Source organism: Monodelphis domestica, chromosome 1 (genome assembly GCF_027887165.1).
Source record: "Monodelphis domestica isolate mMonDom1 chromosome 1, mMonDom1.pri, whole genome shotgun sequence".
Taxonomy (NCBI): domain Eukaryota; kingdom Metazoa; phylum Chordata; class Mammalia; order Didelphimorphia; family Didelphidae; genus Monodelphis; species Monodelphis domestica.
In genome coordinates this window covers 506,827,739-506,853,198 of record NC_077227.1, presented here as the reverse complement: position 1 = coordinate 506,853,198, position 25,460 = coordinate 506,827,739, and the positions used below count along the sequence as shown (strand labels likewise).

Below are 25,460 nucleotides of genomic sequence, written 5' to 3'. Positions count from 1 at the left end.
TTCCATTTTTCACTTTCCTTGATCAGGAATGCTCCCCCTCCCCCAAGATTATACTCAGTTTTTATTCTTGCTTATTGGTCTAATTCCTTTGCATTGCCTTCCAGAATGTCATATTCCAAGTCTTCAGATAATTTTAAATGTAAAAGGTACTAAATCTTGTATTATTTGACTGTGGCTTCATGATTTTTTAATTATTTCTTTTTTAGCTGCTTGTAATAATTTTCTCCTTGACTTTGGAGTTTTGATTAGTATTAGTGAGAGTTTTCATTTTGGGAATTCTTTTTCAGGGGATGATCAAAGGTTCCTTTCAATTTCTTTTTTAACCTCTGTTTCTAAAATATAGGACCGTTTTTCTTGATAATTTCTTTCTTTTTAAACCTTTACCGTCTGTTTTAGAGCAATACTAAGTATTGGATCCAAGGCAGAAGAGCAGTAAGGACTAGGCTATTGAGGTTAAGTAACTTGCCCAGAATTACATGGCTGGGAAATGTCTTCAGTACAGACTTGAACCCAGGATTTCCTCTCTCCACCTGGCTCTCTATTCACTGAACTATCTACCTGTCTTGATAATTTCTTTAAAGATTACATCAAAGCCTTTTTAAAAAAATCATTGTTTTCTAGTAGTCCAGTAATTCTTAAATTATTGCTGGAAGCCATCAGGCCATGATGTTTTGACAAGGTCACACGTGGTAACCAAGAGGTCACAAAGTGGCTCGTTGGCAAAATTGAATTACCCACTCAGCTCCCTCTATATGACTTCTCTCATTAACCTCCCTTATTAATGGAATTGACATGAATGTTGTCCCCTCCCTAGCCTTAATAGGAATAATATAAGAGCAAAATACTTGCACTCTTATTTCCCTGAAACATCACCAAAAGATTAGACTCTCAAATCCAAACCCAAAAGACTACCATGGGTTAACTTTTACTTAGGCACATAATTCCCAACAGAGCCTAGAATATTCCCACTCTCAGAAATGTATTCTCTTGAATCCAGCATACAAATCAATTATAAAGGCCCATTGTTAACTAGGATTTTGAGAAGTGACAAAATGGATCTGCAGAAAAGCAAGAGGCTTGGAACTGTTAGATTTAAAATGGTTGAGGTCTTAAACTGTAGTGATTAAAATAGTGGAAGGAGAGGGTGAGTAAATTTGACTGCAGAAATATGTTTCACTACAGTGTCTTGGTTTTTAAATCAAATATAAGGTGGTCGCCAGGGAAATATTCCCAATTATTCAAATACCCAAGTCAACTGGGTTTATAGATATTTTAATTAATACAAATGTGGAATTAAAGAAAGAGAGAAAGAGAGAGAAAGGAAATAAGTATGAAGGGCCTTAAGTCAACATGGCCTAGACCTGAGTCTTAAGAGAGATCAGTCAGTCAGTCTTTTAACACTCACCACAAGGTCTGTGTAAGTAAGGATTCTAGTGACACCAGGCCAGCTCCATCTCAGCTGACTTCACCAGAGAGAGTTCCAAAGGGCCTCTCTCCAGAGCCTCCAGAGGGACTGAGTCCCCTCAGAGGAGCTCCAGCAAGATCTCCTTAGAGATTGTCCTTCAAGAGCTTCCCTTCCCCAGAGCCTCTCTCAAGAGATTCTTCCCAAGCAATCCTCATCAGAGATCCTCCAAAAGAATTCCTCCTAAAAGGATTTTTCTCATCAAAATGGGGAATGTTCCCAGTCCAATGGGGAAATTTTTAACATTCACAAGTCTGAGAAATTTCAAGGTTTACAGAACTTGGTAAACTACCCATCAATTGAGATGGAGACAGAGTTCCAATGGAATCTGGAAGGGTGCAGTTAGGGAAGTCCAGCTGCTTCAACTTCACTTCCTTCTCTGGCTGTTGGAAGAGAAGGTGGAAGAAAAACTCTCTCTCTTTGGTCACTGATTATCCATATGACTGAGTGTTGAGAAGACTTGGATTTAGCTCAGAAGAAAACCCATCAGCCTTTGCTGTCAACATCTCCCCTTAGGGAAGATAATGTTATTTCCTGAATTTGAATATATCTTAGAATCATCAATCAATGGGGATAACTTATAAAATCAGGGAGACCTATTTTCCTCTCTCCTCTTCCCCTCACCTTGCCCCCTCAATTTAAAAGAATAAAAGATCTCTTAGTTGAAAGATTTAATTGTGAGAGTTAGTTATTAGGGGAAACCTTCAAACTTACCATTTCTGAGAAGAACATTAGAGACAGTTGAAGGGGTACAGGAAGTAGGGTAGGGGGAGGAGCACAAGATCCAGTATTTCCTCTAATTGGCTTCCTGGTGTTATGGCTCTAGTATTTCCTCTTACCATAATTCTTATAATAGTGGCATCTACTGTGCCATACAAAATGTGCAGGGTATATCAAGCTTTAACATGCCTCAGTGACTTGATTCTTCCCCTTCAGAAACTCCCTAATAAACCTTGAAAAATGATCACTCTAATATTAAATCTGAATTGTGTTCTCAGTACCTCTCAGCCTCAATGTTAATATTGTTGAATTGTCTAAGAATTTCTGATTGATTATTTCTTTTTTTATTAAAAGTAATAAGTAAATTTCCTTGATTGTTTGTATGCTCAAACTCCTCACAGGTTAATGAGAAAATCAAGCCACCTGTGATGAAATAATTTATCTTGTGTGGAATCTTTATTCTTTCAAGAATCAATAGTTACAATACAAGAATACAGAATGATCTCAGAATGTTAATCAAGTGATTTGTTTAAAGTTAATGTGTCACCTTTCCAATTATCTTTACTTGAACTTTTAGGTAATGTATCTGTGTGCCAAGAAAATGGGTATAAGAATAAACAAGCCTGGGCATGTCGGAGCAGCCATTAGATTGCAAAGCTTGCCCCTGGCTGAAACATATGCACAGCTATCTTTCATTTTTTATTTTCTTGTCTACATGTTCCTCACCTATCTGAGAACCCCTGAAGCCATGAGTGGGGCTGGACCTTGCCTGTGGCAGTCTATCTGTCCTAGATCTATCCTCCAGGTCACTTGTTTTTTCCAAGGAGATAGTTCACATTTTCTTCTATTTCTCTTTTGACTTTGTTTTATTTTTTCTTGGTGTCTCTTGGAGTCATTAGCTTCCACTCACCTTATTTTAATTTTTATGTAATTTTCTTCAGTGAGCTTTTGTACCTCTTTTTTCAATATGGCCTATTCTTTTTTATGCAGTTCTTTTCTTCAGTGAAATTTTGTATATCTTTTCCCATGTGGCCAATTCTGCCTTTTAAGGTAGTTCTTCTCTTCAGTCAATTTTTGTATTTCTTTTTCCATTCCGTCAATTGTGATTTTTTAAAGAGTTCTCTGCAGTGGATTTCTGCATCTTTTTTTTTAAAGCCAATTGGCCTATTTTGCTTTTTAAGATATTATTTTCTTCAATATATTTTGTGCCCCCTTTATCAAGCTGTCAACTCTTTTTTTCATGATTTTCCTATGTTACTCATTTCTTTTCCCAATTTTTCTTTTGCCTTTCTAATTGAATTTTTAAAATCCTTCCTAACTCAACTTTATTAATTCTTTTTAGGTTTGAGATGAGTTCATATTTTTCATGGAGGCTTTGAATGCAGCAATATTGCCTTTGCTGTCTTTTTCTGAGTTTGTGTTTTGTTCTTCCCTTTCACCAGAATAACTTTCTGTGTTGTGTCATTTTTGGTTTGCTCCCTTTCCAGTCTTTTTCCTTTGCGAGGAAAAAAACCCAAACCTGTTATAGGTGGGCTCCATTCCTGTAGTGAAGGGTCACTCTCCCAAGCTTCAGTTTCTTTGCCTTCAGAGCTAGCTCTGGAGAGCTATACGTTTTTAGTTCTTTCAAGGTGGTATGCTCTAAGAACAGATGTGGTTAATATTCTCACACCCTGTACTCTCGCCTGTGAGCAACCAAACACTTTTCTCTTTTGAAACTGTGACCATCTCTCCTGCGAGCAACCAAAAACACTTTTCTCTTTTGAAACTGTGACCACAGTCCTCTGCTCCCCTGCAGCTTTAAGTGCTGGTGCTTGCCTTCTTACCTTGGGACTCAGGATTACTACCTGAATGAGTCTATGGGCTGTGCAACAGAGTCCTGCACCCTATCCCTGAAGTTTCCTTCTGATTGGTTCTTTGACCTCTTTACCATTTGTGGCCTGAGAGCTCCAGAAGCCATTGCCACTGATGCAGCAAAATCTGCACTGACTTGCTGAGGTGGGGCCTGCCCTGGTATGCTGGTCTGTGCTCCACTCCTACCCCAGTGCAATGGACCTTTTGTTCTGATCTTTTATGTTGTCTTGGTTAAAAAGTTGTTTCACACTATCCTTTTTTTTTTGGTTCTATTGTTTTGAAGCATTATATCAAAGTTTTTTGGAGGGTAATTTTGGTAGAAATAAGGTGGGTCCTTGTACCTCCTACACCATGTTGGCCCCACTCCATCTTAAACTCTTAAGGCTCAATTTCTTCTTTCATAAGGTGGGGTTAGTTTTTGTGGTACACACTTAACGGGGTAGTTAGGAGGTACAGATGGGAATAATATATGTGAATCAATTAACAAATTTTCTTAGGTGCCAACTGGGAACAGGTAGTAGGCCATTTTGGTTGAAACTTGAGTTGAGAGGGAGTAATGTGTGAGCCTAGTTAAATAAGCAGAAGGGAGATTGTGCAGGGTTTTATATGCCAATCAATTTTATTTTATTCTTAAGAGATTAGGGAGCCACAGAAGCTTATTCATCAGAGAGGAGACAAGTCAGAGCTATACATTAGAAAACCAATAGTATGTATATTGCATAGGATTTGAGAGGGGAGAATTGAATGTAGAAATATATACCACTTAAGAGGCCATTAATAAACCAAGGTAAGTGAATGCCTGACAAAAAGTGCTAGTTGATTTTTATGGTAGTTTTGGTGTAAATAGATAGAAAAAGAATGAATGAATGAGAGGATTCCGTAAGACTTGGTTCATGGCTGCATATTAATGTTGAGAAGAAACAAAGAGTAAAGAATGGACTTTTTAAGTTGTCAATTAAGTTAGTGGTATATTTTCTTGATAGAAAATGGGGAATTGGGGAGGGGGTGAATTGTTTTTGGAAAATGATGAATTATGTTTGAAACATATTGAGGAGTTTGAGTTATTGGTGTAGGATATCTAGATGAAAATAATAGGTGATTGGAGATGAGGGTTGGATAGAGAGATTTAGCAGTTGTCTAAATAGAGATAATAGTTGAATTTACTAGTGCTTAGGAGTTCACCAAGAAATAGTGTGGAGAGAGGAGGGCCCAGGGTAGGGCCGCTGGGTATGTGTGGGGGAATGAGGGAGGGAGAAGTTGAGGATAATTTAGCCAACAAGTCTTAGAAGTTGGATAGGTTGGGAGAGAACTAGGATAGGGCATTGTCATGACCTTCCCTCTCTCCTTTTTGGATATTTTCATCTGGGTTTTCAAAATTGGAGACATCAAGAAAGGATAGGGATTGAGGAAAAGCTTCTGGATTTTAGTAATAAAGAGATGAATGAAAGTCAGATTGCATAAATCTGGGAAGTAAGTGGGAGGTGAGATAGTGGAATCCACATGTTGTAGACAGTTATCTTTCCCATAAAAGTTTGTTTGTGAAAAGAAAGGAGTATTAGGATTATGGCTTGAGGTGATCAAATAATGATTTTTTAAAAACTATGGGGGAGATTTGGGCATATTTATAGGTGCCAAAGAAAGAGCCAGTGTATAAAATAGTTGAAAATTAAGGAGAGGTGATATTTAAGATTACCCTACTAATGGAGTGGGAATTAGGCTGGAGGGCACAAGGAAAGGAGAGAAAGATTACCTTTCTCTGAGAGTGGAGCAACAGAGGAGAGTATGAAGTATGGTGCTGAGGTAATTTGAAGTATGCAGTTTGAGAGAGGCAGCCTTTTATGGATAAACACTTTTTCCATGAGATAAAACCCTTGGCTTTGTGAAAGAAAGTGGCTTGAGAAGGTTTGGTATGTTTACTGTGGGAAAGTACAATAGAACATCTTCAAGGAAGAGTAGAGGGAAAGATGAGTAAAATAACACTGATGAAGAATGGAGAATATAATATGAGGCATCATGCTGGTATGCCTGTCAGCAGGAACAGAGAAGGCAGTATAAATCAAGGTGGCAAGTGAAAAGTGGAGATTCTGCAGGAAGGTAAGTGATAGCCCAGGAAAGGAGGGAAAAGTGGATTAAGTGGAGTATTTTGTGAGAAAGAGAGAGTTTAGGTGGCATGGAGGGCAGAGAGAACTAGAGTGGTAATTTGTTATAGTCAGAAGAATTTCATAGTTTTAGCTTGTAGAGTTGAACATTTGTGGGTGATGATGAGGTCAAGTGTAGGATTGTCTTTGAATGTGGCTGAGGTGTAGGGAAGGGGCAAATTATAGGAATTGAGGGTTTGTTGATAAAGTAGGAAGGAAGAATATTAGAGGGAACATTAGTATATAAATTGAAGTCCCCAAGTATAAGGGTATGGTTTGGTTTGAAAAGGAAGACTGTGAGCTATATACTGAAGCCCCTGAGAAAGGAAGGAGAATTGGCCTGCTATAGCTGGAGAAAACTATGAAACCATGCTGACTGAATCAACTACAATTTTTTGTTATGATTTATATTTTGTCCTCAAAAAATCCTCACTTAATCAATCCCCACGTTATCATCTCATATCTCCTTTCCTTTTGTGGCTAAACTAATTGAGGAGCCCATTTGTAATTGATGCCTTTATTCTTTTTTTTTAATTAAGAAAATTTTTTTTAACCTTCACCTTCTGTCCTAGTAACATCTCTAAAACAGAAGGTCAGGGACTGGGAAATTGAGGTTAAGTGACTTCTCTAGGGTCACACAGTTGGGAATCATCTGAGGTCAGATTTAAACCCAGATCCTCACAAATCTAGGCCTGTTGCTCTATCCACTGTACCATCTACCCTCTCCTTGATGCTTCTGTTTCCTTTCCTTTGTTTTAAACTCTATAGCCTGGCTACCATCCTGAGCAGCCACTGACCAGAAACTGAAATGGCTCTTTTCAGTGTTTTCTCTTATGATCTCTTGAAATACGATTTTTAGGCTATTTTTGATCATGACATTGAGGTAGTTGAATGATTCTTTTAAGGTTTTTTTTCTCCATTTGTTTTCTAGGTCAGTTGTTTTTTCTACCTAACATTTTTGTCTGCCTTCCCCTTGTTGTCTCACTGGCTTGTATTTGGTTCACCCTAATTTTGAGGGAATTTGTTGTTTCAGTAAGGGTTTTTTAAAACCTCTTATCAAACTGTTAAGTAGTTTTCCATTTTACCTCCTTCTATAACTTTCATTTCTTTTAGTTTCTTCCTAAAGTGTGCCCTTAATTTAATTTACAAAAAATATTTTAAAACTTTTCTTTTAAACTCTTGCTTTATTTCTTCTGGAATTCTAGTTGAATATGTTCACAAATCATGTTTTTCTTTGAGATTTTGCTTGTAGATGCTTTGGAATTACTCTCTTCAAGTTTTTGTGTCTTTAGCATCTCCTGCCACCCCTACCTGCCAGCTGTTTTTGTCTCCATCTATTAGGTGTCTTTCCATCTATTAAAATAGATGGAAATATTTATATCTAATAGATGTAATATAGATACATAGATATAATATATATTATATATAATATAGATATAATAGATATAATTTATATATAATAGATGGAATATTTATCCTACTTACAGTATACACATACACATTTTCACTGTCCTCAATAAAATGTAAGCTTTCTGTGGGAAGGAACTGTTTTTCCTTTTGCTATGCATCCTCTCACACCCAATTTACTAAGTACATGGTTATTGATTTCTCTTTCCTGACCACCTAATCTAAAATGATCTACATATGAAAGGCTGCAGTATAGTGGACAGAACTAGGCTCCAGAATCTAGAAGACCTGGGTTAAAGTCTCATCTCCCACATATACTACAATAGCATACTCAGCAAGGTAATTAAGAGCCTGTTGGGCACCAGAGGATGCACAGAAAAGGAAAAAAGTTCCTTCCCACAGAGAGCTTACATTTTACTGAGGACAGTGAAAATGTATGTGTGGCACACATATGCACTTACACATATACATACAGGTAATTGGTGGTTATTCTATGTAGGATAAATATAAAATAGGTGGGAAGTCACCTAAAAGAGGAAGACAAAAACAGATGGCTAGTAGTCCGAGAAAGTGGACCTTAAGTTGTCTTTTTTTTTTTAACTCCCACTTTTTGTCCTATCAGTTCTATAATGGAGTTAAGTGACTCGCCTAGGGTCATATTGCTAGGACAAGCTGAATCTTGAAAGGTAGGGATTCTAAGAGGTTGGTGTTATAAAGTGTTACTAGTGTAGGAGATAGCCAGTGCAGAGACACAAAACAAAGTTGCAAGATTGAGCCATGTGTATGAGGACCAACAAATAGGCCAGTATGACTGGATCTTAGATTGCATGGATAGAAAATGATGGTTATGGGGCAGCAAGGTGGCTCTTTGGATAGAGAACCAAGTAAGGCTAGAGATGGGAAGTCCTGAGTTCAACTCCAACCTTAGAGACTTCATAGTTGTGCAACCCTGGATAAGTCACTTAATCCCAATTTCCTAGTCTTTAACTGATTTTCTGTGGGGGGGGTAGAGGGCTGAGAGGGAGGGAGCAAGAGAGTGAGAGTGGAAGAGTGGAAGAGAGGAAGAGAGAGAGTGGGAGAAAATAGATTAGAAGTGAAAAGACAAGAAGGATGAGGGTTGTGAAGAACCATATAAATGAGGTTGGACAGAGGAGTTAATACTTGGTCCTAGAGGTAATAGGAAGCAATTGGAGTTTATGGAGTGAGTGTTGGATTGATGGGGTAAGAGGTGAAGCGCAGAAACATATGCTTTAGGAAAATCATTTTGAAGACTGCAGAAATGTTTAATGTTAATTTAACACACATTAAGGTACCTACTGTGGGGGTAAGCACTCTGTGTACATAGGAAATAATTTTGAACATTAATTTGTTACAAATTGTTCTGAGTTAATTTTTAGGAATGTTGTAATTACCAGTTTGTGAGAAATATACAGAAACAAAAAAATAAGTCATTAAATTTTTTTGTATCCATTTAGTGTTAGTTACCAATATATTTTTAATACCCTAGAATTATTGTTTGCTAATATTTTTTTTTGTAAAATAAAATAAGGAATTCTAACTTATTTGGAAGGAAAGAAGGAAATTCCCACTTCCCTTAGTACAATTTTTACAATACAGAAGCTTTCTTAGCCCTGTTTTCTGATTTTCTCATCAATGTTTCATTTATAATGTATTTATTTTTCTTAGCCTTTTTTTTAAAAACCCTTACCTTCCATCTTGGAATCAATACTCTGTATTGGTTCCAAGACAGAAGAGTGGGGAAGGGCTAGGCAATGGGGTAAGTGACTTGCCCAGAGTCACACAGCTGGGAAGTGTCTGAGACCAGATTTGAACCTAGGACCTCCCATCTCTAGGCCTGGCTCTCAATCCACTGAGCCACCCAGCTACCCCCTTTCTTAGTCTTTTGATAATTTGAAGGGTTTCCCTGATTGAGACAAGTTTCTGCTTTTTGATTTGGTATGTTTATGAGCATTGGATAATTTTCTTGAAAAGTTGCGCAAACTGAAATAGGTGATTACATAGAGGAATTAGAATGTGTGTATTTACATAGTTTAAAAAGCGCATTCTCAGACCTAACATCTTTGTTGTTCAGGGGGAAAGAGAGTTGGAGCTTTGGAGATGGAGGAGCTGGATTCAAATTTCACCACATACTACTTGTGTGACCTTGGTAAAGACACTGAAGCATTCTTTAAAAAGAGGGTTTTGAAATTAATGGTTTCTATTCTCATCCAGAGCTAGATTTATCATCTTCTGTTGATGTTGTGTAATACTTCATACATACATTCTGGAGACATCATTCTATGGTAGGAAGACCTGGCCTCTCCCTGTAAGAGTCATGTGGGCTTGCTATAAAGTAGCTGTGTTATTTTTGACAGCTTTTTCGCCTCTGGGCTGTCACCTTCTCTGGAAGCATTCCTATCTTCAGTTATGCACAGACTTACTCTTTTTTTTTTTAAGGTAGCATTTTTACAGCTTAATCTCAAAGTGTTCATGAGATTGTCTTTCTGAGAAACCAGAACTATAGTGATTTAGAAGTTAATTTGTCAGGGAAGGACTCCATGTTTCTTGGGTAAACACTATTGCATTACTCTATCCTTTCATTCATTAACCACTTGAACTAAAAAAAGCCTTTCTCTTTCTTTGCCCGTCATCGCTTTTTCCTGTAGTCTCTTCTTCTCTTGGTTATTGCTTTGCTTAAACTTCTCATCCTCCTTCCACATTTAGAAAGTGAGGTATAGCTGTTGACTTAGGCCATAGTCTTTCTTTTGACAATTTTTGTTTAGTCTCCAGAGAAAGGGAATCAGTCTTATCTGTGTGGAGAGCTACTCAACTTTCCTTGTTCTCTGTTCTCTTCTTGTTCCCATTTCTACTGCCGTTGACATTGATGTGAATCTTGGTGAAGAGTTGTTTTTACTAACCAACCAGTAACAGTAATAGTGAGATTTTACCTTCTTCAGATCCTTCTTTCAATATGCCAGAGTTGCATCGAAGGAATCCTGAAAGGTTTTGACTCTTTTTCACAAAGCCATCTCTGTTAAAGTTGGTCTGAGCTTATGTTGACAGTAGATATAAATAAATGAATAAAAAAGCATTTATTAAGTCAGCATTTCTTTTGTGCTTAGAGCACTGTGCTAAACCTAGGGGATATGAATATATAAGCAAGATCGTCACTACACTAAAAGAACTTAAATTTCAATAGAAGGAAAAAAAGGTGTCAGTGAGGAATGTTTTACTTTGGAAAGTCACAGAATTGAAGAATGGAGCCATAGGAAGTTAACCAAAATGCTCTTCCTGATAACATAGGTAATATTACTTTGATTATTGTTTCCAGAGAAAGAGATGGAAAGTTGTTGGAAGAGGGTATGGGAAACTCTAGGATATGTGGCAACAAAATGACCAGGGTAGAGTTTGAAGCATGCCTAGGGTACATGAATATACATTCTGGAGCTCTCTAGCATTGTGAATTCTTATATACTCAATAGGCAGGACAGCATGGAGGCTTCAGTGAATGAATTTATTTAGTGTTGAATATGTGCCAAGCATTGTGTTTGGATATAGAAAATCCAAAGATAATCTGTGCCCTTACTTCAAGGAAATTGCATTCCAGGTCAGGGTCAAGGGGTGAAGATAACATATACTGGAAAGGAAGTGTGATGTTTTGTTTTTAATTAATTAATTAACTAATTAATTAATTAATTTCTGTTACATGTAGAAATAATTAAAAAAAAACAACCCTTACCTTTCACCTTCGAATCAATACTATATTGATTCCAAGGCAGAAGAGCAGTAAGGGCTAGGCAGTGAGGGTTAAGTGACTTGCCCAGGGTCACACAGCTGGGAAGTGTCTGAGGACAGATTTGAACCTAGGACCTCCCATCTCTAGGCCTGGCTCTCAATCCACTGAGTTACCCAGCAGCACCCTAGAAACTATTTTTGACAATTGTTTTTTGGCATTTTTGGATTCAGATTTTTTCCCCCTCCCTCCCCCCACTCCAGGCAGTAAATAGTCTGATATAGGTTATATCAGTGTTTCCATGCAACACATATTTCCATATTACTCATGTTGTGATGGAAGATATTGATCACACATACAATAAATAAAACATTTGTGAAGGAAATAAAATGTAAGATGATCTGCAATCAGACTTCAATTCTTTTGCTGTGGATAGCACTTTCATCATGGGTCCCTTGTGGATATCTTGGGAACTTGCATTGCTAATAATAATTTATTCTTTCATAGTTGATTATTATTTGGTATTTTATACATTGTTCTCCTGGTTCTGCTTACTTCACTTTGCATCAGTTCATATAAGTCTTTCCAGGTTTTTCTGAATTCATCTTGTTTTTCTTATGAAGCAATAATATTCCATTACAACTATGTATCACAACTTTTCAGTCATTCCCCAAGTGTTTCCAATTCTTAGCTATTATAAAAAGAGATGCTAAAATATTTTGGTACATGTAGATTTTTTTCTCCTTATCACTGATCTCTGGGATATAGACCCAGTAGTGGTATTGCTGGATAAGTATGCAAAGGGTATGCATAGTTTAATGGCCATTTGAGCTTTTTTCCATATTGCTCTTGAGAATGTTTTTTTCAGTTCACTGTTCCACCAGCAGTGTATTAATATCCCAATTTTTCCACATCTTCTTCCAACATTTATCATTTTCCTTTTTGGTCATGTTAGCCAATTTGATAGGTGTGGCATGGAATCTTAGAATTATTTTAATTTACATTTCTCTTATCATCAGTAGTGATTTGCAGCATTTTTTAATATGATTATAGTTTTAATTTTTCCCTGTGAGAATTATCTGTTCATATCCTTTGACCATTTTTCATTTGGGGAAATGCATTGTGTTCTTATATAAATTTGAGTTAGTTCTCTATGTATTTGAGAAATTAGACTTTTATTTAGAGACACTTGCTCTGAATTCTCCCCCAAAATTTGTTAGTCCCTTCTAGTCTTGGTTTCATTGGCTTTGTTTGTACAAAACATTTAATAGTTAATCAAAATTATTCATTTAAAATTTTGTAATGTTCTCTGACTTTTTGGGTCATAAATTCTTCTTTTATCCGTAAGTCTTAACAGGTAAAATTTTCCATAGTCTTCATTCTTTTTTATGATGTTATCCTTTATTTTTAGTTCAAACGATCATTTTGACTTTATCCTGGTGTATGATGTGAGATGTTGGCCATGCCTAGTTTCTGCCACACTGTTTTTGTCAGTGAGTTTTTCCCCCAAAAGCTTGGATCTTTGGGTTTATCAGACACTAAATTGATATGGAGACTAGCTGCTGTGTATTGATTTTCTGACTTATTCCCTTGATCCCCTTTCTTAGCCAGTACCAAATTGTTTTGATGATTACCATTTGGTAAGTTTGAAATCTGGTACAGCTAGGCCTCCATCCTTTATATTTTTTTCCCATTGATTCTCTTGATATCTTGGCTTTTTGTTGTTATTTTTTTATAGCTCTATGAAATAATTTTTATAGTTTTTTTTTTTTTGGTATGGCATTGAGTAGGTAAATTAATTTAGGTAGGATTGTAATATTTACTATATTGGCTCAGCCTATCCATGAGTAACTAATGTTTTTCCATTTATTTAGTTCCAACTTAATTTGTGTGAAGTGTTTTGTGATTGTATGGATTTCCTTTGTTAGGTATACCCTCAAATATTTTGTATTGTCTAGAGTTGTTTTGAATGGATATTTAAATTTTCCATCTCTTACTGTTGGATTTTGTTGTTGGTAAATAGAAATGTTGATAATTTATATGGGTTTATTTTGTATACTATGACAGCTGAGCTCTTTGGTTGATTCTCTAGGGCCATGATGGTGAACTTATGGCATGCCTGACAAAGATGGCACACAGAGACTTCTCTGTAGGCATGTGTGCCTTTGCCCACCAGAGTTAGTTACTAGAAGGGGAGAAGGTAGAGCCATTCACTTTCCCCTTTCCACTGACCTCCCCACCCCTCTGCCCCAGTAGACCAGGGGAAGTGTTTACTTCCTCCTCTGACTGAAGAGCCTGGGCCATTACTTCCCTTTCTCACACCCCTGTCTGGGGTAGGGCAGTGGTGGGGCACTTGATCTCTGTGGGTGGGGTGGGGTATGGTATCAAGTGTCTAAAAGGTTTACCATCACTGTACTATGATTTTCTAGGCATACCATCATATTATCTGCAATCATTGCCTACTCTAATTCTTATTTCTTTTTCTGTTCTTACTGCTATAGCTAGCATTTTAAATACAATATTAAATAATAGTGGTGGTAATGAGCATCCTTGCCTCACCATCTTATTGGGAAGGCTTCTAGCTTATTCCCATTACAGATGATGCTTGCTGTTGGTTTTAGATCAGTGTTTGTTATTTGTCAAAGAAGTGATGCTTTGTGAAGACATAAAGATGGTGAGTAGCGTTATAGGGCAGTCACAAAGTGATAGTGATTTGATTAACTGGCTAAAGAGAAGGCTACATAGTTCCCAGGTAGTGAAGAGGCTTAGTTCTTCCCAGATATGATCTATGTAGGGTTCATTTTTTGTAAGGTAGATGGATATAGTGGTAGAAAGTGTTAGGAAAATAACTTTTTTTTTTTTTTTGCAGGATAGATTGGAATAGGAAGAAAAGGTTAGAGACAAATCCTGAGGCCATTGCAGTAGTTCAGTGAGGAGCTATAAGATAAGGGGCTTCTTTGAAGAGTGAAAAGGGGAAAGATTTGAGTTATTTTGGAGGTAGGCAAGACTGAGGCAACTGTTTGAACAAATGAGATTAATATAAGCGAAGACACTAGGATAATACCGAAGTAAAGATTTAGGGAGACAAGGAAAATGGAAGTGGCTTTGATAGAAACTATGTTGAGGGAGAAAATTACTAAATTCAGGGGAGAGACTAGAGCTTATTGTGGCATATAATGTAAAATGTTAGACATTTCAGATTTTCAGGTTACATCTTTCCCTGTTAATCAGGTCAGACTGTGGCTCTGCTGACCTCATACTAGTTTTTTTAAAGTGTCAATTTTATTTTATTTTATTTTTCATTATGTATAAAACAGTTTTTAAATAAACATCAAAAAATTTTTTGAGTTCAAAATTCTCTTCCTTTGCCCTCTCCTCCCTCTTCCTTCAGAAGGTGTTTTCCCAATAGTTTCAGCACTTATACTAAGTAGCTATTTGAGTCTGGAAGCTTTAGTTTTTTCATTTATGAAAAGGAGTCAGTATAAACATATAATTAGTCATTGAATTGGAAAACTTTAATTTTAAGTAATTTCTTGAGTTATAACAAATTAATTCAGCCAACATTAAGTATCTACTGTGCCAGAATAGAATTAAACTTTTAGGGAACTGTCTAGTTAAGGGAAAAAACTAAAAAACCAAACTAAAACTTGGCATAACCAATGTAAAATATATTTTGGAAGCTAGAGTTCTTTAAAAAAAAACCTGAAGTTTATATTATCTTTGCTAATAAATTGTTTTGCTAATTTAGATAGAACAGTAGAAAATAGAAAGGGAAAGATTCATTATGGGTTAAATTAGACAACAGAAATAACTTTTAAAATATATATTTTTTGTCTTTTGCCTGGGAAATAAATAACAAGGCTGAATTTTTGGTTTATTTCATTAAAAAAAAGAAAATGCATTAGGGATTCCCCTCCCCCTGAAAAAAACTCTTATCTCTAGTAAAGCATTATTTTCCTAGTATCTTGCATCCTTATGCACCAGGTTGGTTCTTTTGCTGCGGATGAGCCACTTTTGTGGTTGTGTTACCATGGTAACTGCCTTCCTAGTGCTGCCTCAAGGTCACTCATCAGTCATAGCCTAGAGTGCTTGGATTTTGTTAAAAAGAAAAATATCAACGCCCAACAGATAAAATGCAATTAATGATCATTTGGTTGTGTTAGTCAATCAATTCCAGTGAAATGGCACTTAAGATAATATGAATAAAATGAACTACTTAAATGTAATGTATTTGTTAGTGTTGATAAACTACATTTTCTTTGAATACAGAAATTCTTTGTAGTACATATATAGCTTTATGTTGTTATAAAATATTGCATATCTATATCCTTAAATATTATAGTAATTTGATTTAACTTCAATTTCCCCCTATTTTAATGGAGATTATTTCATTTTCCTGTGCATATGTTGATGTTCAAATTGTCATTTTTTTGGTCAAATTTTTCTATTACTATTTTTTTGAAGTATAAGGAAAGGGTTTAACTTATTATGCTATCCATATATTGCCAGTTGAACTAATTTTTGCACCTAACAGTGCACTTAATGTCCCAAATGCAATTTTCTAGTATTCTTTGCACACAGTAGACTTTTAAAATAATGTTTGTTGAATTGAATCGCTAATTCAATTTTAATTTTTTCTTTGTTTGACTTAATTATCTCCTATGATTTTTTTCTCTTCACCTTTTGAAAAAAATTTTTTTTTACTTGTACATCTTTAGAGAAGACCTCATGACTAAACAAAGATTTGAGTTTGCTATTTACAACACGTTTGGTCATAAACTACTTTGCAGTGTAGTAAGGCATGGAAACAAATTTCTTTGTGGTAGTCTGCCTTACAGCTTTCATTCCAGAGGAAGAAGAAATCAAATGTATGAATCTATAGGTGGATAGCAGGTGAATCTGAAAGAAGCAGCAAAAGACATGTACCATCTGGAAGGGTGGTAACAGTGAAACAAAAATAATTTATCCTTGTTCAGAGATTGTTACATATAGTATTCTAGAAAAATTGGTCTTTTAGTTAATGAGAATCTAACTAGTTCTCCTTTCCCTGGAGGGAAGGAAAGAATTGGTTCTTTCATAAAGCTAAGCTGGTTCATCTCTGTTCTGCAGAACAGACACCTTTGCAGTGTCTGTTAAAGAAATTTTACATGCTTGAAATTTCAATGAATTTAGAGAGCCTTAGTTATCGTGCCTGCTAGTGTAACCAGACTCTATGTTTCATATAAACGTGTTGATGGAGCTAAGTATGTCAACTGATGTTTCTGCTAATTCGTCTGGAAAAAGAAGATGTTTTAAATTGTAAGGCATGATATCAAGTTATGAATTTCTCCTGAATTGTTCCTTTGAATTACCCCATATGTTAGTAGGAATAGTTTAGATAATAAAAAATGGTAGCCGATTAAAAAATAATTTGTTTTTATGACTGATTTGCCTCCTTAGTTATATTTCCTTAGGCTAATATTAATGGATTCTTATTCCCTATGCATTTACTTGCTAGCTGAAGAGGGAACTGTGTAGTATGGGCAAGTGAATCTTCTTGAGATTAAAAATGTGTTGGGGCTAATCACAAATTGAGACTTGATTATTCTTTGTAGCTTTTCAAATAAAAAAAGATATTTTAGGAAAGAAATTTAGAGAGTAAGTATGAAAAAGATTTTTAAACCTGGGTTTAATTCAGACTAGTTTGAAAATTTTCAATGTGGGAGATGGTTAAATGGCACGTTATTTTTTATGTCACTTTGTGTAATGTACTCTTACAAATGATAGTATATACTTTTATAATAAATCTTCCTTTTTGACTTAGATTTCTTTTGTTAAAGATATTGTTAATGATGTTTTACTGAGACTACAAAGTATATTCATTTTGAGATTTTTCTTCCTTTATAAGTGTAATAGACAAAATTACAGAAAAGTTCTTTTACCACAGATCAGTCAGTAAAACTAAAATATAGAGGATGTATTTTAATTAAAAGTGGGATATATGCTCTCTCACCTTGATTTTGGACAGATATCTATTTGACTTATCAGCTCTGGAGAAATGTACCTTAATTTCATTTGCTGTTGTAATGAACTGCTGGAACCAATGAAAAGATCTGGGAACATACTGCTAGATCTGTAAACCACTGTAGTTTTGGAAAGAACAGCTATATTATTTAGTTTTATGGTAATGGTATCACCATAAAAATATTAGCTAGAGAGTAAATTTTTTGACCTAAACAAGTCTCAAGTCTTAGGTGAAAAGGGTTTTTGTCTGCATCAGTGGAGAAAAAAAAAACACTTACCTTCTACCTTAGAATCAATACTATATTGATTCCAAGGCAGAAGAGCAGTGAGGGCTAGGCAATGAGGGTTAAGTGACTTGCCCAGGGTCCCACAGCTTGGAACTGTCTGAGGCCAGATTTGAACTAGGACCTCCCATCTCTAGGCCTGGCTCTCAATCCACTGAGTTACCTAGCTGCCCCCAAAATACCAGATTATATAAGATTTTTAATTCATTCTAAATTAAGAATATTTATTGGTATTTAATGTAATTAGAAACATTTCACCTTAGACATTTTGAGAAACCTTTTGGAGAGGGAAAAGAAAGTTTTTTTTGGGGAGAGTTCTCAATAGGAGGTGAATATTTTAGATAAAATTACTGTTTTGGGATACTTTGGCCTATAGATCTAAAATTTTTTAAGGTTAATAATATAAAAATATATCTTAGATTCTTTGTTGATCTGAATGATTAAATAATTTGGTATAATACATTAAAACTATCTTATTTAATACTTATACATTTGCTTATTAATTTTAAAATTTTCATATTCTTTTATAAATGCATAATATCAATTTAATAGTTAAGTGATTTTTTTTTCTGTCCTTCTGTAGTTTTAAGTAGATAAAGAGAGCACTTATTTTTAAGAAAGAAGCCCCACCGTTCCTTGTATTAAACTTTTACTACATGTAACTTTATAGTTTCTTTTTTTCTGCACTTGTTACTGTGAGTAGTTTTTTCTTTTTCTGATGATTCATTTTTATCTTCAGGCTTCTGAAAAACTAATGACTGGACCAGATTAAGAGGACAGATGCAAGTCGGAATCAGCAAAGCTGAATTTGAGTCCTGCTTCTGAAACTAAATAGCTGTGTAATTTTGGGCTAGTCATTTAACCTCTTTTATTTAGACCTGTAGAGTTTAGTCTTTTATCAACATGGTAGTAAACTTTTTGTTTCTAATCTTTGCAGGAATGAGTGGATGCCATAGTCTACAAGCAGTCCTTTGACAGCAATATATGCACCAGTCTGTAGATCAAAAGTTAATAGGAGAAAGTCTGTAAGTAGAAGGAGTAGAAGGGGTCCTTTCCTTTTGCTAAAATAATGACAATGCTTTTAGGAGATAGTGGAATCTTTTTTATTCTTACAATTGAGTAACATGATTTTCTTTAGCAGATAGGAATTATCTGATTGTTTTATTTTATTTTCACATAATTTTAAGAAATTATTTTTGTTATTTAAAGACTGAAGAGTAAGGTATTATGCTACTTTAAATATTATTTATTCTCCAAAATTTATATTTCAATATTTATCAGAAAAGCTAGACATTTGGACTGGACTCATGATTTTCCTTGGTGTAGGGCAGTGTTGGTGTAGTATTGGCATGCATGTAGAGCTGGCACTTGGGGTGCTGCTCTGTTCCCCCTCTTCCCAGTGCCTGAGGACATTTTTTGCATGCTCTGCCCCTCAGACTAGCCGCCCAAAGTGAGTACTTCCTCCCTCTGCTCTTCGGGGTAATACAAGGGGCTCACAGGGAGCTTGAAATTACAGTCTGGACACATGAATTTGAAAACCTTTGCCAGTGCTCATATAGGGAATTCCTAGGTGTGGAAGCTCTCTCTGCCAATGAGGCCAGCACCTTCCCTGCTTAGAGCACTTAGTGTTCAATGACTTGCCACAGCTAATATGTAACAGAGACAGGACTTGTACCCAGCTTTCTACTAACTATACTCCACCACTTCTAATACAGAAAAGTTCCTACAATATGGAGGATCCAAAAGGGTGAAGAAATCCTCATTCTCCTCTCTCCATACATGTTCTAAACCTAACCCATCTTAATATTAGAATAATGCCATAGTTGAGATTTCACAAATTGTTAGAATGGTAGCAATTGGGCATATGTTAAAGGATGTCAGTAGCCTGAATTTTAGAAGAACACGATACAATAAATATCAGGGTTCAGTGATTATATTTTTAAAAACCTTACCTTCTGTTTTAGAAACAATACTATATATTAGTTCCAAGGAAGATAAGTGGTAAGGGTTAGGCAATGGGGGGTTAAGTGACTTGCCCAGGGTCATACAGGTTAGACACGTCTGAGTTCATATTTGAACCCAGTACCTCCCATCTTTAGACCTGGCTCTCAATCCACTGGCCACCCAGTTTCCCCCAGGGTGGAGTGATTTTTGAGAGAATAAAATTCAATAGAATTTATCACTATTTTTAGTCTTGTTATATAATTCAAATGAAGATGAGTGAAATCACATTAGCTGTGAACTTGGCCAAGGATCAAATACTTAGGAACTAGAAAATATTGAAGTTTGGTAGTAGGGAAGAAATTTCTGATTTCCTTCAAGAATTACCTTAAATACCTTAAAAAATAAACCTTAACCCAGGAGTTCTTAACCTGGGGTTTGTGAACTACTACTTCTTCTTCTTTTTAAATTTGTAGCTTGGCAGCTGTATTTTAATATAATCGATGTCCTTATAATCCTTTGTATTTTATTTTATACATTTAAAAATGTTATTCTGCAAAGGGAGCCACTGGATTTTGTCAGACCCTCTTACTAAAACTCCTTTCCCCAACCTACTAGGGAACTCTCTCATTATGTTTATACTTTAAATATGTACAGGTTTCTCCCTTGTTAGACTGTAAACCCCATAAGGGCAGGGATCATTTCACTTGAGTTTTGTGGCTTACCATAATGTTTGGTACATTGATGTATATTTTATGGATATGTACATAGTTTATGTTATATAAGGCCCTTGAGAGAAAGAACTATTTTCACTCTAGTCTTTTATTATACATAAGTGTATAATAAATGTTTGTTGATTGATTGTCTTGGACTAGTTATTGGAAACCAGATGTAATTTGTTGCCAGGTCCTTAAGAAATTTTTCTCGATTTGGAGAACCTACCAGAATTCATATTGTTTGCTGGCATACTGTTGGAGAATCTAGGGTTACTTAGTCATTGCAACAAAGCCTATGTTAGGATTTTGTATCACATTTAGCTTGAAAAATCAAAATTGGGTTAGAGCACTTAGAAGAAAGTATAAAATGTTTTACTGGTGTTAGGTAATTATAACAGGATTTGTATGAATAGATAGGATCCTGCTTCTGCATTTTCTTAGTACTGTGAACTTTAAAAATTACTCCACCCTACTTAGACATACTTTAGGGGAAGATAAAGTTGTAATCTCCTGATTGAACAATGAAGGTACTTAGTTCTCACCTTATAGTGAAGCTAGAACTTAAGCTAAGTCTATTTTTAGTATCTTAATACAAAAAGATGTTAAATACCTATAAGGGTTAAATTAATCACAAAAAGGTCAAGTAACTAACAAAAAACGTGAACTTAACAAAGAAGTGTGAAGTAGCTCAAAAGATATAATCAAAGAAGATGAGAACTAAAAGTATGGACAGTCCAGGAGAAAGCCTTTGATGTGATTGGTAGATGTGAAAAAAAAGGAGGAGCCACAAGGGTGAAAAGGTCTATATGAGCAGCCTGAGCACCAGTTCAGGGGTGGAACTCAGCCTGGAGGAGCTCCCTCAGACAGCTTCCTTGAGACAGTCTTATGGTGCCTTGGGTAAGACTGACTTCCTTTCCCTTGGGCTCAGGCAGGCCACTTTGGCCAAGGCCTTTAACTCCTGCCTGGCTCAGCCTGAGCCGGAGCAGTTTAAATTAACTCTTTCCTCTCTCTCTCTTCTCCTTAATTCCTTCTTTCTATATTAATTAAAATCACCATAATTTCCAGCTAACTTGGGTATTTTATTATTTGGAATTTTCCCTGGCGACCAATTAAATAGATTTTAAGTCATAATGCTAAAACTATCATTACAATACTCAGTATTTGTTTCTAGGAAGGTAGATTGGAGGTTTTGGTATGATACTATACAAGAAAATTAAACCCAGACCTTCTTGGCTCCTAGGTTGACTCCCTGACCATCATACCATGTTGCTTTTATGTTAAAGGTAAAAAATACTGAGACTTGGCAAAGTTTGGAGTCTTTCTCAAAGTTAATATTTGAACCTCTATTAGAATGTATTTTTCTCTCTTGACTCTGTTTAATATCTTTTTTTATATCACATCATACTTCCTTTAATATTTGCATTTATTCATTTCATATTTGTGCTGTAAATATTTATATATGTTCTTGACTATTCAATTAGAGTCTAAACTTCTTTTCAGTAGAAGCATTCCTAATGTATAATTAGAATCTGGTCCCCAGAATTCTCTCTCTCAGCATCCCATGTCCCTTTTCACTTTACATCCTTACATTTTGGAGATAATGTTTGTATGTAACCCGCCTCTCTTTTCCTGTGGATGTGGCTGGGAAAACTTTTCTTTACTCAGGTTTTTACTTTTGTTCTTTTTCTTTAATTTCAAGTGATTATTAATAAGTCTTATAAAATATGATATTATGAGTTATTGGATGTTAATTTTAATCTTACACTATATCTTCAGGTTCATCTTTCAATAATAAAATTCAATACATTTGATTCTTTAGTTATAAAAATATTTACATAAAACATTGCATTAGCTGGAATAAAACATTTTGTTTAAGATACTCTTGTGTGGTGAAAATTGTGTAGGATACCTGTAGAGATTACAGACTTAGCTAGGAAAGAATTAGCCTGTCACTTTGAGCAAATCTCTTCATGAACTTCCTTTCTTCCTTCTCAGTGAAATGAGGTGGTCGGATTAGGTTGAACTATAGTGTTTGTTTTAGACCTAACATTTGGTGAATATACTCATAGGATTAATAGTATAGTTCTTCATTTTTATAGATTATGTTCATTTTCAGATAAGACAGAGAGGTGAAGAAACTTCCCCAAGATCACATAGATAGATGTGTGATCTGGGACTATGGCACATTTCTTTTGCATTCTAGTTCTGTTGTGCTATAACTTTTTTCTGTTTCTTTTCTTTTTTTGGATATAGAACAGGTTCTTTTAGTCCTACATTTAACTAGTCATAGAGCTAGAGTTCCCAATATATCTTAAAGACCATTAGCAACCAAATCTATTTCCTAAATTATGTCTACTAATAGTCAGTTGGGAAGCTATTACCCTCTGAAACACAGCAGAGTTTGTAAGGCAGATCATTAGCCATTTTACAAATCACCTCTGAAATGGAATTTTCTAGTCAAATAGCCAAAGGTGTTTTTTTTTGTGGTCTTTCCCTTGCAGCCTGTCTGTTTTTGCTGATCTTACTGCCAAAAGCCCTCTGATAACCTCTACCATTTTATCATCTTGCTTTCCCCAGTATTGTAGGCATATTCTCAGAAACACTCAACTCCTATTTTATTTAATTTCTCTATTAATGATAATTATTTTCATAATGGGCAGAATAGAAAAAAAAGCTTAATAGGAAATTGAAACCCAAAATAAATGGACAGATGAGGAGATAGCACCTCAGTGTCCTTGAGTTCATGTCATTGAAACAATAATGTATCGGATTATTGAAAGAATTTATAGATATAAATGCTAATCAGTGTTGGGAAAATTTGGAAAAATAGTAGTGTTGACTATGTTTGTTATGAGTTTTCTTTCTAAAATTGGGGAAATGCCATCACTTTGAAAAAACATGTATCTTTCCATATATGATTTTTTTCTGTACCCATCTAGTAAATTTAATTAATCTCTTCAGATTAGATTTAGATATGTATAGGAGGGCCCCTGTATCTGCAGGGGATATGTTCCAAGACTTATGGAGGATATCTGAAACTGAGGAACACTTGCTGACTCCCTATATAACATGATTTTCTTGTACATAAGTATAATAAAGTTTAATTGATAAATTAAACACATAGTAAGATTACCAAAATAAAATAGAGTAATAATAAAGTAACACTTTTTATACAGTATTGTACTATCTTGGGGTGTGTAGATATTCAAGGAGGACTAGCACTATTCATGTGATGGCTTAATTAGCCCTTTTCAGGGCTACTCACTCACCTTTAATGTCCACCTGGCACTCAAATCCTTAACTGTGACTTCAAGAAACTGTAACATTTGCAGTTGTCACACTCTGGTAAAACCACATTGGTAGATGCTTTAAAAAGGTGGAGGGTAACTAGAGTCTCAAAACAAAATGGGAAGACTAACTCTAGCAGTATTGGGAGGTAATAAATTGTTCTAATACCATGAAACAGGTCCTGTGGAAGACTTAGAGCTTGGTCATAATAAAAAATACCAAAGTCATCCTGCTTGGCTATTACCATTTATCTTGACTTGTCTTGCCACTGGACTTGGATGACTCTGGAAGAGAGAGAGAAAGACTCACTCTTATACTAGGTTGGTAGATTTTATTTTGTTACAACCTGTACAGATGTTTTGAAATTTATGAAGTGTATTTTTCCCTTGAATTTCCCATTAAAATGTTTTTTCTTGTTGTCAGCTGTGGGATCTTGAGTAAGCAGGATATGGAGACCTAGAAAGAAAATTTAATTTGTCATATTTTTCTATCCCTTTCTCCCTAAAATATAGAGGATTTCAGAGGAAAGCAGTTATATTGAAATTCTCTGTCTTCCTTTTTTTACTTAATAAAAATTCCCTATATTGATGAAATCACAGGTTCAGGCTCTATCCCTTTTGCTTTCCTTATGTGAATTTCCATCTACTCTTTAGTGTATTTAAAAAAAAATAATACACTCATGTATTCCTTCTCCACAAGGAAAATAAAAGCCCATATTCGTAATAATTATGGTTACTCAAGTAGAGCAACACATTGTGTCTGTATGTTTTATTCTATATCCCTAGACTCTCTCCTCATACAAGATATAGGAAGCATATTTCAATGCCAGTTGTTCATTGTATAACTGGTTATTGCATTGATTAGAGTTTTGAGTCTTTTATTGTTTTGTTTTTTAAACAATGCCATAGTCGTTAGTTCTCTTGGTTCTTCTTACTTCACTCTATATCATTTTAAACAAATCCTCTCAGGTTTCTCAGAATCTGTCCCTTTCATTTCTTAAAGTACAAGGATAATCTTTCTTTGATCTGTTTGGGGTATAAACCAGATGGTCTAAGGGGAAGCACAGTTTAGTGACTGGTTCCAAATATTTTTCAGAATAGTTAAATCACTTCATAGCCCTATCAATAATTAATTATTTTGCCTATAAATCTTGCATATTAGATATTTATCAGGGAAACTTTTTATATTTTTCTGTAATTTTTTCTAATTCTTATTGCTTTAATTTTATTTATTCAGAAGCCTTTTAATTTTATGAGATCAAAATTATTCATTTTCTCTTCTGTGATACTGTTACTTGTTTGGTCAAGAATTCTTCCCCTATCCATACTTCCTTCCCTACACCTCTGATTTGTTGATGCTATAATCTCTTATGTATATCTAGGCCTTATGCCCATTTGGAGCTTCTTGTGAGAATGTTCAGTTGCATTTGGACACTTGTATGCCTGATCGTTTCCATTTTTTAACTAGCAACAAATAAGTGTTTTTTTTTTTAATTACTATTTGTAGTGTAGTTGGAGTTCTAGGCTTTCCTTCTTAATTTTTTCATTATTTCCCTTGAGATTATTGACCTTTTGTTTCTCTAGATAAATTGTTTTTAGTTCTTTAAAGTAACTCTTTGGTAGTTTGTTATGGTACAGAAGCTATGAATTAATTTTTATAATATTGACTTCCTTAATTTATGTTAATGCTGATGTGTTTGCTTTTCAAACAAGTTAAAGTAAAAAAAAAGATTTATCTAAAGATATGTATAAGAGGAATTGGAAAGAAATTTTCTAATCAAATCACTCTTAAAAAAGTCTTAAACTGACTTACGTAAATGATGTGGTTTGTGGTGGAGGAAAGATTTCCTTCAGTGTTACATTAAATATCATTAAGAAGGCAGTGGGAATGAGGAAAATGAGCATTATTAATCAGGTA

General features: G+C 35.2%; 1 protein-coding gene across 18 annotated transcripts in view; it reads left to right on the top strand.

Moving 5' to 3' along the window:
* NCOA3 (nuclear receptor coactivator 3) overlaps positions 1–25,460 on the top strand; it is a 211,679-nt gene that overhangs the window by 26,234 nt on the left and 159,985 nt on the right. For 5 of the 18 annotated variants that reach the window (XM_056812982.1, XM_056812976.1, XM_056812984.1 and 2 more), the window contains exon 2: positions 18,536–18,623. The exons of 12 other annotated variants lie outside the window; for them this stretch is intronic. The gene's annotated coding sequence lies outside the window, so the exon portion shown is untranslated. Of the gene's footprint in view, positions 1–18,178; positions 18,624–25,460 lie in introns of those variants that run through there. One more of the 18 variants, XM_056812975.1, reaches the window with a different exon arrangement.